This window comes from Acanthopagrus latus, chromosome 4, assembly GCF_904848185.1.
Source record: "Acanthopagrus latus isolate v.2019 chromosome 4, fAcaLat1.1, whole genome shotgun sequence".
Lineage (NCBI taxonomy): Eukaryota > Metazoa > Chordata > Actinopteri > Spariformes > Sparidae > Acanthopagrus > Acanthopagrus latus.
In genome coordinates this window covers 27434380-27448827 of record NC_051042.1, presented here as the reverse complement: position 1 = coordinate 27448827, position 14448 = coordinate 27434380, and the positions used below count along the sequence as shown (strand labels likewise).

The 14448-nt window shown below is 40.0% G+C and overlaps 1 protein-coding gene across 1 annotated transcript in view; it reads left to right on the top strand.

Annotated features, from left to right (window-relative positions):
- The window catches only part of LOC119018624, an 89686-nt gene that overhangs the window by 68550 nt on the left and 6688 nt on the right, over positions 1 to 14448 (top strand). The window lies entirely within an intron of this gene.

The following is a 14448-nucleotide window of genomic DNA, read 5'->3' as shown; positions in this document are numbered from 1 at the left end:
AGCAGAATGACTGCAGGGCTCAGGATGAGCGTTTTTCTTTATATGGGTACCAGGCCAAAAATGCTAAATAAATCCTGATCTACAGTACAACACTGTGCCAGATGTTTTTTTTTTTAGAGTCAGAGAGAAAATACAGAATGCTGAGAACGTAGGGAAATAAAGACAAAAAAACAACAATGTTTCTTTTGTTTTATCTTGCCTGGAGAGATATCAAACCATAAAAAAAATCCAAATCTCATTTAAAGAACAGCGCTCGTATGCTGGCCCAGGCTATGTCTGCAGACCTGGCTTTGCGTCATGCAGTGGTCACCTTAAGCCTCTGCTGTAATGTCGCCGTGTCCCTCTGTGGATGACACCATTTCCAATTTATTATGGCACGCTTTGTTTGAGAGGGCCCACAAATTAAAGTGCCCAATGTTGTTGTTTTTCCTCCCTCCTCCCCGCCCTCCATCCCCCTCATATCTTTCTCTACTTTTACACAGCAGCGTGTTGTAGCGAGCATGACTTTGTGTCTGAACCTGTAATAAACAGCCCGGGTCCTGTGCTATCCACTATGTGTGTCCGTGCGTGTGCGTTCTGTTGGTGTCCTCGACGCTCTGCCAAAGAAACTCAGCCCGACCGAGTTTCTATCAATTCATTAGCTCCCCACCGGCGTACCCTGCTAAAACAAGCCGAAGCAGCACTTGTTTACTGTGTGACAGTACACAACAGACCTAATAAACAATCTTACTCATCCAATAAACAGTCTGTCTTTGCTATTCCGTGTATGCTCCTCGTGCACACCTGATGAATCGGTTGTTGAACCACTGGAGCCATTTAGGCAAATGCTTCTTCTGTTTCCATCTCTTTCACTCTTGTTTTCCTCTGCAGTACTGGGCTAATGTTTCAGTATGGCTTCTACTTTTCAGATTTTTCATTTATTTTTCTTGTGACTGTATAAAATGTGTACATTTACATACACAAACCTCGGTAGGTCTACAGCCATGCTAGTGACACTGGTGCTGTACAAAGTCATCTGTGCTCTGAGCTAAATGCTGAAATCTTCACACTCGTGCCAAGATGCTGATGTTGAACAACTTACCATGTGCACTGTGTTATTTCAGCAAGTTAGCAGGCTAGCATGATTTGCTAATTATCACTTAAGTCAAAGTACAGTCAAAGTACAGATGTTTTTTTTGCTTATAAGCGAAAACATGTTGGAAATGCCATCTTGCTATCTTGTAGATATAGAGATATTCCAACGAAATAGCCCAAATAAATGTTAGCTTAGTTCGTTTCTGTAAAACCTTTGGTAAAGGTTAGGAAAACATCACGATTTGGCTTTAAATACCTGTTTTAGTCAACAACTGGATATGGTATCACTTCCCATGAAAAATAGACAGCTTTGGTTCCCACAAAAAGCCTGAAATGTTCCCTAGTCTCCTTAAAAACAAAGCTTAGCCAAGTATTATTCTGCAAAACCCTTGGTTAGGGTTAGGAAAACATCATGATTTGGCTGTAACCCTTTAAGCCCCAAGCCAGTTTTCTTGGGTTAGGGTTAGGGTTAGAAACCCCAAGGGTTAAATACCCATTTTTGTTGCCACAAATCAAAAAAATCATTAACTGCTAACATGATATCTGGGTGACTGGGCTGAAAATTCACTGGATAAACTTTCACAAGGTTTTTTCAGAGAGGAACAGGAAACGTCATATGATCACTAAGGTCAGTACAGATGTAACCTCTGGGGAACATGAATGTCTGTACAAAGTTTCACAATAATTCATCCCATAGTTGACATAATTCCATATGAACTAATGGGTGACCGACTGACAGATGTTCATCGTCATCCCTAAATCCGTTCTTCCTTTTGGCCTCATGTGGCAAAAAAACAACAACCGAAGAGCGAAACACAGTTTGGAGGTTTTGCAGCTGTAACAGCAAAGTCTTACCTTAATTTAATTCATCTGAGTACCAAATGTATTTTGACTCATTTCTCAATAAATAATCTTATTTTCCCCTTTTGGCAGGGATCTAGTGTGTGTTGCGAGATTTATTGCTCTCTTCCACATTCTATACACTAGGCCCCTGTGTTTCAGCTAAGAATAATCTTTTTAATATCACCTCCAGCTCTTCGCCTCCCCACCATTTCCCTCAATAAATTTGTACAAACCACCCAATTCAGAAACCCAAACAATCTGGTTCAAAGTTCCACAGAGAGAAGGGAGGCAATATAGTGAAAACATTAACTCAGCTGTTTGTTTTTTTTTTCTCGCTCTCTGACTACAAAACCTTTTTTGTCTCCATCCAAACAAAGTTTTGCTAAGCACTGAATATGTAACACAGGACATTTTAATCTGAGCGCTTTCATTCCCTAACCCAAACTCTGGGGTCTTGTTAGACATCCATTTTCTTCAGCATCATTCACCACAGTAGTGTCTCCCTCGCTTGTTTTTGCATTGATGGAATTTTTGTTGCTGCACCCTCGACAGCAGTGGTGGTAGCAGACAGGCACGGACAGAGAGAAGGAGGACAGTGCTGGCGGCACCGCAGCGTCTTTTTTATGAAATGCAAGTCAGGTCTAGCCAGCGCCATGCTCCGGCTGAGAACATCTCACCTAATAAAGTCCTGAGAAAGGAGGGCATGAAAGACAGAGGTGGGGGGAGAGAATGCGGAAAGAGAGGAAGCGTGAGGCCGAGGGAGAGCCCGAGACCGACAGACCAGAACATGCAAGGAGGCAGAGCTGAGACAGAAAAAGAAAGAGCCCGTGGGGGGAGAGAGAGAGACAGAAAATGAAGAGTTTGGGTTTCATCCAGCGAGGCTTTTTTTGGTACACTGAATCATTTTGTTTTTTTTATATTTTTTAAAAATCTTGTGATTTCTTGATAAATGAGTTTTTCTGTTGTTTTTTTTTTTTTTTTTTTTTACTGGATGCATTCTTTGTGTCCTCCTGCGGTTGACATTCTGCTAGTCACGATCGCTACGCCTTTTTTAGCTGTCGAAACTTTTCCCGACAACTTTTCAATAACACGGCTGACAGATAAGGCAGTCACATTGGTGATTGTATTAACTGTTATCTAGCGGTTAGCACCATAGGAGAGCAAACATACTTAGCGCAATGCTCTCCTATCTGGTCCATGCTGATGCGGACTAAACATTTTATACTGATTGTGCCTGTTTGTGTGCGTGTGTGTGTGTGTGTGTGTGAGTGTGCGTGTGCGTGTGCGTGTGTATGCAGAGAGTGTGCAAACACAGGGACAGATAAGCGGGTCATTCAGTACGAGTGGGTATGAGACTAATTGGCCAGTAATAAAACCGCTGGCTTAATTCCTCGCACAGATATTCAGCTTGTCTGAGGCATAAATCAGAGCACTGGAATAAACTCTGCACAAGGTCAGCGATGTTGTATAGAAACTCTGCAGTCTATCTATCTATCTATCTATCTGTCTATCTATCTATCTATCTATCTATCTATCTATCTATCTATCTATCTATCTATCTATCTATCTATCTATCTATCTATCTATTTTTTCACTTGGAGCCAACCTTCACGCCTTCCTTTTAGCTATATTTTGGTCTCCACCTCCTGACATTAAAATCTGGTTCTTTTAGTTGCTCGTAGCTTCACTGTGTCTTCAGCTATTCCGTTACCTTTTTTCTGTCAGAGCAACAGAAAACAGCTTCAGCTTCCTGCTGCTGCTGGATTCAAGGTTGATGGAGCGGTGGGACTTAACCATAATACTATGTTTCTGCCCCCTAAGGCCAAAACAACACAGTGGTGGTGTTACCTGTAGTTACCGGGAGCAGACGTGCAAGGTTTTTTGTTGAATATATAAATTATATAAAAAAACAGAAAAAAAGGATTAGTGTTGCTTACCATTCAGATTCATAAGAAAGTCATTATTTATTTTTGCCCTCGCAGTCATCCATCACCAGAGGTATATTTCATTTTAAGCTCCTGCTAATTAAGATGACTGCAGTATAATGGAAGAATTACTCTTAAATAAATTAAAGGAGTGCTAAACACTATAGACCATTTTGTACTTGCATCTGGCCCCTGTCCCAGTTTCACTGATGTGACTTCAGCGGCCCGCTTGGTGATTTATGTAAGAGCCTCCCGTGCAGCACTATCAGGGCATCTGCATGAAAACGAAGCAATATTCCGCTAAAATGCCCTTTGTAGGGGCAACGAGGGTTTGAGCTCATCGTGTTCTTTTATGCCACTGTTTTGATAAAACAACAACACATTAGCAATTAAATTAAACATTCTAATATTTACCACCGTTTGAGTACCTGTGTATAATAACTCTGTGTGTGTATGTGTGTGTGTGTGAGAGAGAGAGAGGGAGCCTAATTGTTGACTGCTGAACTGGTGAGAGCGTGAAGCTGCATTACTCACTCCAGCTCAGTGGCCCTGCTGTGGATAAAATTAGACGGCGACTAGTTGGAAATTAAAATTGCATGATCAGCAGAAGTTCAACCGAAACCGCTTGGAAGTTTCCTGGAAATGTATTAAATAAATTACCAGCTATGTATTTATTGAAATATAGCAAATATTGTTGTTGAATATTATTCGGGGTAGTTTTCAATATATTTCAAGGTCTTTTATGAGCTAATTTTTGGAGTGAGTTCATGGAAAATTCAAATATGTTTGCTTGGTAATTACCACCACGTGTTACCATTCTCCTTCACTGATTCAGTACTTTTTATTGCAGTTGAATTATTCATATTTCAGTTTAATCTTCCACACATTCCTTTACTGGATTAGAAAAACAATGGCAACATAAACGTTTATGTGAAGGCTGTTTCGTCCTCTGCACAATCCATCTGGCTTGGTGGGAGTTTGTTTCTTGTAAATGACTGTATCAAATTCCTGCTTATTTTGGAACTCAAAAACTCACAACAGGCCTTTCGAGCCACGCCATGCTTCCTTGTTCCTACCAAGAAATCATTCTCAGACAGCTGTTTGCATAAGGACCTGAGATTAACCGAAATAAGACATTGCATATTTTTAAATATCAAATTCAATTTTAGCAGCTGTTATTTTTCCACCAAACTTGTCAAACAAAGTGTTAAAAACTCATTTGCACCAGAGTACCTGCTCTGCAGCCACCAGTAAACCCTGTCTGATGTCATTTAGTGGCACCAAGTCCAAAGCCTGTAGTTGTAAATTATTTTTCTTCCCCCGCCATCACTTCCACTCAAAGCCAGTCGTCCTAACCCCAAAATAAATAAAGGAAAAGGAAGAAAAATGTCTTGCAGCCGTCTCAAGCTGCTAATGCAGCCTCTGAGCACTACGAGTGCTTCACAGTGAATTGACACAGCATGTAATCAGAAGTTGTTTTATCTCTCATTAATAGGACATCCAGCGCCCTGCCTGCTGACAGTGCACACTGAAATCTAGAAAGCTCGCCCTTCTAGTGCAACCCAGAGAATCTGCACTCATTTTTTAATCTCTTTTAAAATTCATTTCTAATAGCTGATACGCTCTCATGTCTGGAGTGGCTATGGGCAACAGAAAGAGTGAAGAGTGGATAAAAGAGAATGCCCTGCCCTGGTTTTTTCGAAGGCTTTATTTAAGAGGGAAAATGTAGTTTTGTGAAACGATGATCCAATAAAGGCACCTCTGGGAATGGATGTGCTCCGCGTCCTCTCCCGCTAACCTCTGGCTGCCTCCGTCTCACCCCGTCCTCTTACACACACACACACACGCCTACCGCCTCTGAGGAAGTTCGGATCACTAATGACGAACCGACCATTTAGGGATAATGTGATATTAGGAAACCAGAGAACTGCTCTCAGCGATCCATTTGATGACGGACTAAACACCATTATTTTGCATGGAGTTCAGTAGGTTCGCTCCCTAATGCCTTGGTCTTCTATTCTAATAAACAATTACAGTAACAATAAAATATATAACTATATAATACATACAACATTAGATAGATAGATGGTAGACAGATAGAGAACTTTATTAATCCCAGAGGGAAAATTAGATTTTCATAACAGCTGGTACATCCAAGTACAAATACAATCAAAATACAAGGGCAAATATAGAAAAAAATAAAGTACTACATACAATATTCAGAAAAAGATGAAGTACTTTATACAATGAAATACTTAAGTAGTTATAAAATAGAATAAAATACTGCGGTAAAAAACTAATATGCTGAGGTATTGGGGAGTACAGGTAGGTGGAACACAAGGTGCAAGAGGACAAGGTGTAGTTTTATTTACAATAATAAGTTAAAGTGCAAAAAAATATTTGTGTTTTGGAATAAGCCTTATAAAGTCTGATAGCAGCAGGTAGGAATGATTTCCTGTGCTGTTCCTTTTAATTTAATTTAATTTAACTTAATTTTGTTTTTTAAATGTATACACGCTTTAAAAACCTGTAATATCAAAGTAACATTACTTAATTTGATTCTGACTTTATTTTGAAAGTTGCTTACAGCTGCAGTGTTTGAATTACCACTAGTGATTTGTCTGTCTCATTCAAAGGTGTAGTGGGTTCAGTGTGTTTTAAGCTGTCTAACATACACAGACTGCAGCAGTCAGGCATCGATTTGAAATTGTTCTGTCCTATTTATTCTATTTTAATAAGGAATAGCAATAAACTAAATGTAAAATGGATTGGTATTGTACTGTGAATCCAAATGTGATTAAACCCGCTTCCTAAACGGCACCTGCCTTTTGTCCTTGTTGTTGGAAGTCATAGAGTTCCTGCTTGACCTTGCCCATGCAGCACAGACCAATCGATAGCTGTGATTATTACAGCAATGTGAGTCACTTTAATTCCAGCTAGATGCCAAGGAACATCAGTATTCATGAGGACGGGTCATACTCCTCGGGATTTTTTCAATCTAAAATAAAATTGTGCTGATTATCTAACCCTCTCTTGTTCGTCCATCCACCTACTTTCCCATATGTCATTCAACAAGGTATGACTGAGCGCTCCCTCGTTCCTCAGAACACAGTTACAAGGGGTTGTGGTTTTGAAAAGGCTCCCTGTGAAACGCGATAACGCTTAAAGACAACCATAGGGCAGCGGTTGATGTTGTCGTCTTCGGCTGCAGGGATTTCTCTTGTGTTACTGTGGCTTTCCCGTTATTAACACAGTGCCATTTATCTGATGAAGACAGAAGCACAGGCGCTCGCAGTCTGTTCACAACTTGAGTTATCCACCAAGTCGTCAAATAAAAAGGAGCACTGCTTTGTCACAGGCTGCTAACATTAGCAACCCAAGCTCTAAAACTGAAGAAACTTTGCTGCTTGTTTCATGCTTGTTAAAAAGACAAGGACTGTTACACATCAGCATCAGCATGGTAACACGACAATGTTACAATTTAAAGTTTAGCAGGTTTAATATTTATTCTGTTCATATTCTCAGTTTTGCTTGTTAGCATGCTTATGTCCGCAAACAAAAACTTTTAAGGTAGTTCGATCATTTGGGGGAATTTGACGTGATAATGGCATTTTAGGTAACGGATCCTTAATGTTATTATCTGACACGACAGCCCCTCCAGTAGTGTGACACAGTGGAATACCACAGATTTCAACCTCATGTTGGCACTTCATGAGAAGTTAGATGCTAACCAAAGAAATGTCACCAAAATCCACTTCCCGAAAACCGTGTAAGCCAAACGCAGTGCTGAAATTCTAAGTCGGGAGATCACCAAAATCATTCAGGTTCATTGATTTTGTCCCCTCGTAAAAATGAATAAAAGATAAATGCCTACAAAGAATAACACACTTGCAAGTACTTGCTGCTTTGAAGGCTCATATTCGATCAACACGTCCTTGTGGCTGAACAAGCAAATGCACTACCTCACTTCATAACTCAAGAAGCCCTTTGATAGTCAAGTGCTGTGCAGAACCTTGAATCGCAACCATCCTAGTAGATACCTGATGCTGGATGCTGCTGGCATCATCCTTGTTGGTATATCATGTCCCATAAAGACATGGAAATGATGGAGATGAGTGTCTGTATTAGATTGGATGAACTCATATGACTGGAAGGGCTCTAAAGAATCTCAACCAGACCGGACGAAAAGGATCAGAGTCTTTTGTGGGAAGTGGTCGATGTTCAGTGTTTCAAGATTGTGGAGCGTCTGTACAAGATATTTCAGGTCACAGCGAGACGCCACTTGTTATCTTGTGTGATGGGATTTGTAGGATACTAATCTTCCTTTTCCTAATTAAGCCTTCAGACATGTTGGGCAACCGAGATCACATCAGTTCTGTTTGAACAATCTGACTCTGATCCCGTGTCTGCAATCCCTGGTCGAATGTTGGATTTTGACACTTTCCGGGATCAGTTTGAAGTTATTAAGGTCTACCAGAATGTTTCTAGATTGATGTCAAGGCCATCAGCTGTTACCACTTTATCGACAAAATCTTTATCAATTGTTCCCATTACCATTTTTTTTCTAACCAGAACAAAGATTGGCGTTGTACGTTTCATACATATCATATCAACATTTCTGCAGTGACTGTCACATCATGTTAAGGTTACGTAAAACCCTAACCCTAACCCTGTTCCTGAAGGAAGGAAAGGTAGTGGCGTGACAGCCAGCAAAAGACCACTGCTGGTGAAGGCGTTTCAACAATTTAAGCGCTCAACAATTGGATATTTTTAGCGAAATGGAACATTTTCCAGTGTTTGTGGTAACAAAAAACTGATATTTTTGACGAGACGTTGGCAAAATTTGCCGCCAAAACAAAGTGGTTTATATGCCTTAACCTCACCAGATCATAAACAAAGCAATGTCAACACATACAATTAAGAACAGGACATATAGAAACATAGCTTTGAGACATGTGTATATATATATGTATATATATATATATATATATATATATATATATATATATATATATATATATATATATATATATATATATATATATATATATATATATATAATATGGTTTCCACTAATCATTGCCATCATTTATTCTGGAAGAATGAACTTCACATGCAATTCTTGTTCTCAAACCCTTGTTAAAATGATCTCACATGTAAACTAAATAACACACTCAATGTTGGACTGTTTAATCTGAAAATCACAAACAACAAATTAGTCTCGCTCTTTAGGAAAAATAACCATTCGAGGTCATACAAATCATCAAGCATTCAAATTTGTCCGACCATGTGATGAAGCACACATAATAAATAAGTATAAAGATATTTATAAAGAATAATCTAAAGTGCTTATTTCAAATCCAGTCAGAAAAAAAGATGTGACCTTTGCTGGATATTCAGGTCGTTGAGGAGTACTTCATAGTGAATTGTTCTCATGAGACCCTGAAACATTTATCAGAACAATTCAACATTTTACCTTCAGATTCCTGCCACAGAGGAAGCATTTAGCAGACGGCAGAAGAGCAGCGTTTGATGAATAATGTAAAGAGGACATTCGTAAGGATGTAGAAGTCTTTTTTTCCCTCTATACTCTCAGCGTCTTGAATGAAGCACATAAGATCTCCAGTGGCTGAATATCAAACAAATGGAATTCACTCCTCAAGCATAACAGAAGGTTTTCTCTGTAAGTTTGTCGCTCCTTTGAGAGTAACGTTCTTGTTAAGGTGTGTGTTTAACGCCAGCATTCTCTGTTGGAGAGGGTGGAGGAGAAGGGGAGGAAGCAAGTAAAAGATGTACTGTAGTGTGTATGCAGCCTGACATGTGAGCACTTGTGATTTTTGTCATTTTACTGTTAACTGATCCCATAATCCCACATCTCAAATACTACTGGTTAAATTAAAAATATAGAAAATGATGTAGAAGTCATCTACATCATCTTTTATTGGACGTGTAGACAAGTTTAGGACTAAAAGGTTAGGTATAAGATCCATTTTCAGCTTCATAATTTTATTTTGGGCTACAACTTCAATAGGTTTACATGCTTGAATGCTCAAAAACACATCAGTTCTCTCATACCGTCCAGTGCTGCAGCACTCCTGCTCTGTTCTAGCTCCAGTCTCTTTAAGGCCCGCCTCTCAAATACAGAGTCTGCTCTGATTGGTCAACTCATACAGGCCTGAGCCAGCAATGCGTGACTTATGCAAATGTGTGACGTGATGACAGAAAGTGATTGAAATTAAAGGCGGGACTACTGACGAGGCGCATCAGGCACTTCAGGGGCAGTGTGTACTGGGGTTGCCACGGTAACAATAACATCAGCTGTTACCAACATGTGCTAACCTGACATGCCGGATGGTTTGTTACATTTTGCTCTCTGAAAAAGCACAGCTAGAAATTGTTTGGGAAAGAATACATAGCACTAATTGGACAAATTATCTATCACCATCTATCACTCCACCACTACACCATTGTTGTTTGTTGTTTTCAAATGGACATGCACATCTCTTGCCAGTAGTCACACTCAAACACGCTCACAAACAACATTATAATTAAACCTTAACGGCCAGTTGCTGGGTCGGTTAGTGCACACGACATGGTGTGCATCGATTCCGGGCAAGCGTCTAAACGTCATAGGGATTTCTCCAGAGCAAAGCTCGGCCCTTATCAATAATGAACCCGGGGTAATCTTTGGATCTACAGGCGCAGCAGCAAAGCCCTTCTCCCCTCATTGTGCAAGTGCGAAGCGACTGGAGTCACGGGCTCGGTAAGAAATCCCACCTCCCCAGCGACACAGACAACAAATGAAGCAGAACAGCGCAGCTCTGAACCGTTCAGCCCAAACCCCCTCCACCCCGCGCTTCACTAAGAGGCGGCTCAGAGCAGAAAGCACACATTAATTAGACTTCTATCTGTACATCTCTGCTCCGCTCAATTGAGAGAGAGGATGAGAAGGGTGAAAGAGGAGAGGAGCTGCGAATAAGCTCATGTCTGATACTGTGAATGTGAGCCAACACCTGTTATGTCTTTTAAAAAAAAAAAACAAAAAAAAACTTTGTTGTCATTTAATACAAATGTAAGTGAGTGACAAATGAAGGTGGACCAGTGTGCATGTCTCAGCCGAACCGAGCAGTTTGTTCCGAGAGGAGAAAGCTTGCTCATGAGTCAAAGGTCAACATTTACAACAAACAACTCCAGCAAAAAATAGCTGGAAAACCTCAAGCGTGTGACACCTATCACTTCTCCCAGCTCTCCAGACTGTAAGTAAGCAAGCTAAACAGGGACAGGCTGTTACAAGAAGGTCAAACCCTGACGGATTCTTTATACTTCCTGTATATTTTTGGTCCGCATCTATTTTAGTTTGTGATGGAGCAGAGATGGGAGACTGTGAGGGATGAAAAAGGACGGAAAAGGTTGAGGAGAAAAAGAGAAAAAACTAAACAAATTGCGTGGGGGGGAGACAGAGACCATTCGCAAAAAAACACATTTAGGGGAAGCGATAATGTCAATGCAAGTGAGAAGATAATCGCACGCCCTCGGAGTGTAAATGAGTTCTGATTGCTGAACGCGTTGTGATGGTATGACTTTGTGGTGACATCCTGAGCCGAGGTGGTGAAAGATGGGAGAGAAGTCTTTCGAGTGAGATCATTACACTTTTTTTTTACACATCTCGCAAATTAGGCATGCATGAGCTGGCAGCCTCGGCAGCCGAGCCATTAGCGAGCAAGTGCTGAAATTTGCTTGGTAATTTTCTTAATTCCTGATTTTCTCATTAATCGCTGCGTATGTTGCAGCGGCGACATGTGCGATCCCTCACGTCCGCTCGGGGCTCGGATCACGAAGTTCATATGGAGACAAAATACACTGAAACAGAACTGTAAAATACACTCTTCTTCGAAAAATGTAATTATATTATCTTCTCCTATCTAAATAAAAACACCAGTGTTGTTAATGAAGTCTGCTTTGATGCAGCACAGTAGATGGAGCGCACATGGATTGAGTCATGCAGTCTACTATTTTTGTTTCTGTGCGTATTTGTTAAGTAGTCCAAACATGTTGCTCCATTAATCCCACATAATGACTGATTAAGTGTGTGTGGTAATTAGTGTCTTTAGGCACCTGTAGCACTTCTGTAATTACCCCCCCTGCTGTTCTGATGTACTTTCCAGTAAAAAAAAAAGGTCACACCAGAGTACGCCTCTTGATTTCAAGCACTTTCCCAGAAATAGCAGTAAGTCACACATGTCCTTCGGCTATTTGATATCTGTATATGTCTTTTTTTGTTTTAATGCATGAGATGTATGTTTCTTTCAGGCTATAAAAAAACAACTTGAAACAAATTGTTGAGCTCAATTTCAAAGCCAAGACTTGAACTCACTTTTGAACCCTGTGACTCAGTAGGATTGGTAATGAAAGGATCGCAGGGTTCAGGTGGTTTGGGGGATAATTGGACGTTCTAGCAACTGTTAAAACTCTCATCATTTATAAGTTATTCTCTAAAAAAATATTCTTGTCTGCTCACTGCAATGAGATTTACTCGAGAAGAACTCCACTGTCTCAATTTAATGTTTGCTCTTAAAGTCCAGTGTGATACTTCAGTTGCCTTTAATCAAATCAAAAGCAGATAGGCAGCTTTTATTTATATATATATTTTTGTATATTATTAGTTTAGACACCCCCACACACACTTTTACCATTTTTAAAATGCATCTACCTGATCTTCCTCTCTTTTCAGACCATTGTGTCAGTGCTTCCTTGTCATATCCAGTCAACTTGCTTATTAAGAGAATCTCCAAATCAATTAAACGTTTTCACTGCTACCTTGAGCCCCGGCAGACAACACAGAATAGCAAGCACACTGCTTGATTTCTCTGGTTATCGATGCCTAAATGTACCAGACAGCTCAGTCAAGGTGGGTCACACATCGCTGACACAAATGGGCCCTGAAAAGGAAAACATGACAGGAAAAGAGTTAAATATGATGCCAAATGTGACTAAAAGAGATGGAGAGAAAAAAAGGAATGACATGGGGAGATAAACAAACAAGGGATGAAGGGTATCGAGGGAGGGGCCATAGCTCTGAGCTTTTATTTTATATTTTCTTTGCATTTTTTTTTAACTGTCACTACAGTGTCACTACCACATTATTTGATACAGTGTGCCTGTTAACTGTTCGAGGCTGTCAGATATTTCATTAGACTTTTTGGGGGGTTTCGTCTGCTGTATGAAAGGTTAGAAAAAAATTACCCCCCCCCCAAAAAAAAAATAAATAAATAAATAAATCAGTGGCACTCGCTGCAAAGCTGTCATGAATTAGTCATAAAAATCAATTTCTGTACATTAAGCTCTAATATCTTCAAATATGCGGTCTGGTTTAAATAGAAAATATCACCCCATCATTTTCTCATGCTTGTGTAGTCAGATAAAAGCATTAGATGACTTGTAAAAAGACCCTGTGAACACATATTCAATGGAGAACCCCCCTGTTAGATTCAGGCACAACACATCCACTATTAATCAAACCGCCATTAGCAGTGTTCATTTTAATGACCTGGACCGCAGCTGCCAATCTGCAAAATATCCACAGTGCCCCATGAATATAACTGTGATCCCAAATAAAAGATGGTAATTGCACAAGGTGCGTCTTTGTTTGCAATTTACAAGTTAATCAGGAATAATCTACATGATTTTACGTTACATACAGAACTATAATATTATGGCCTTTATCATTTTAACTGCTTTATCTGTGCTGGATAATTTAAAACCAATCAAGTTGGTTTAAATATCTGCAAAGTGGATCATCAGTTTTTATCAAGGCTCATCTCAGGACAAAATCTAACAGCTGGGATCTGCATCTGGTTAACCGTTTGGGTTTCGCAGTTTGTGTGAGTTAATTTCCAGTTGTATTCCCTCAGTGTCTCATTTTTTATTGGACATACTAGTCTGGACATAACCGACTTGTCCCCTGATCATTTCTTTACACAGGAACAAATCCTCTGTTATTCGCATTAAATTTGTCAAGATTTTATTTAATTTCATTTGTAAACCGCAGCCTTTAAGTTCAAACTGCAACTATGCCAGCAGCCAGCTAGTACACCTGAGCATTAAGTGTGGAAACAAGGGGGGTTAATGGGGGCAATGTGGCAGACTGGTTCTTGGCTGGGAGAGGTAACCCTCTGAAGCCTTTATGCAACTGATAATAATGAAACATGCAGCCTCAGCCCTGTTAAATGACTGTGATGATGTAATGATGGATGATGGACCATGAACACAGACTTTATGAATATTTGCCATTTTAGTTTGGGAAGTGTTTTGAATGTGTTAGACAGAAAGGTTGCTGTAACTTCTGGCATATTGTTGTGTACTGTGGGAGAAAGACAAGACTCCCCCAGGACATTCTGTCTTCATACGATAGGATGTCGAGGTCATGTGTACCCTGTATAAACGATAAGGTCTGGATAAAGGCATAAGTGATGTCTGCTATGAGTTATATATCACATGATCTCTGCAACCTAGCGATTTCGAAGCTACTGTCAAACAGAACAGATGTCCGACGAACCAAACCGAGCCAGAGCAAAGCTGATTGTTTGTGTAAAACTCTTCAGATGGC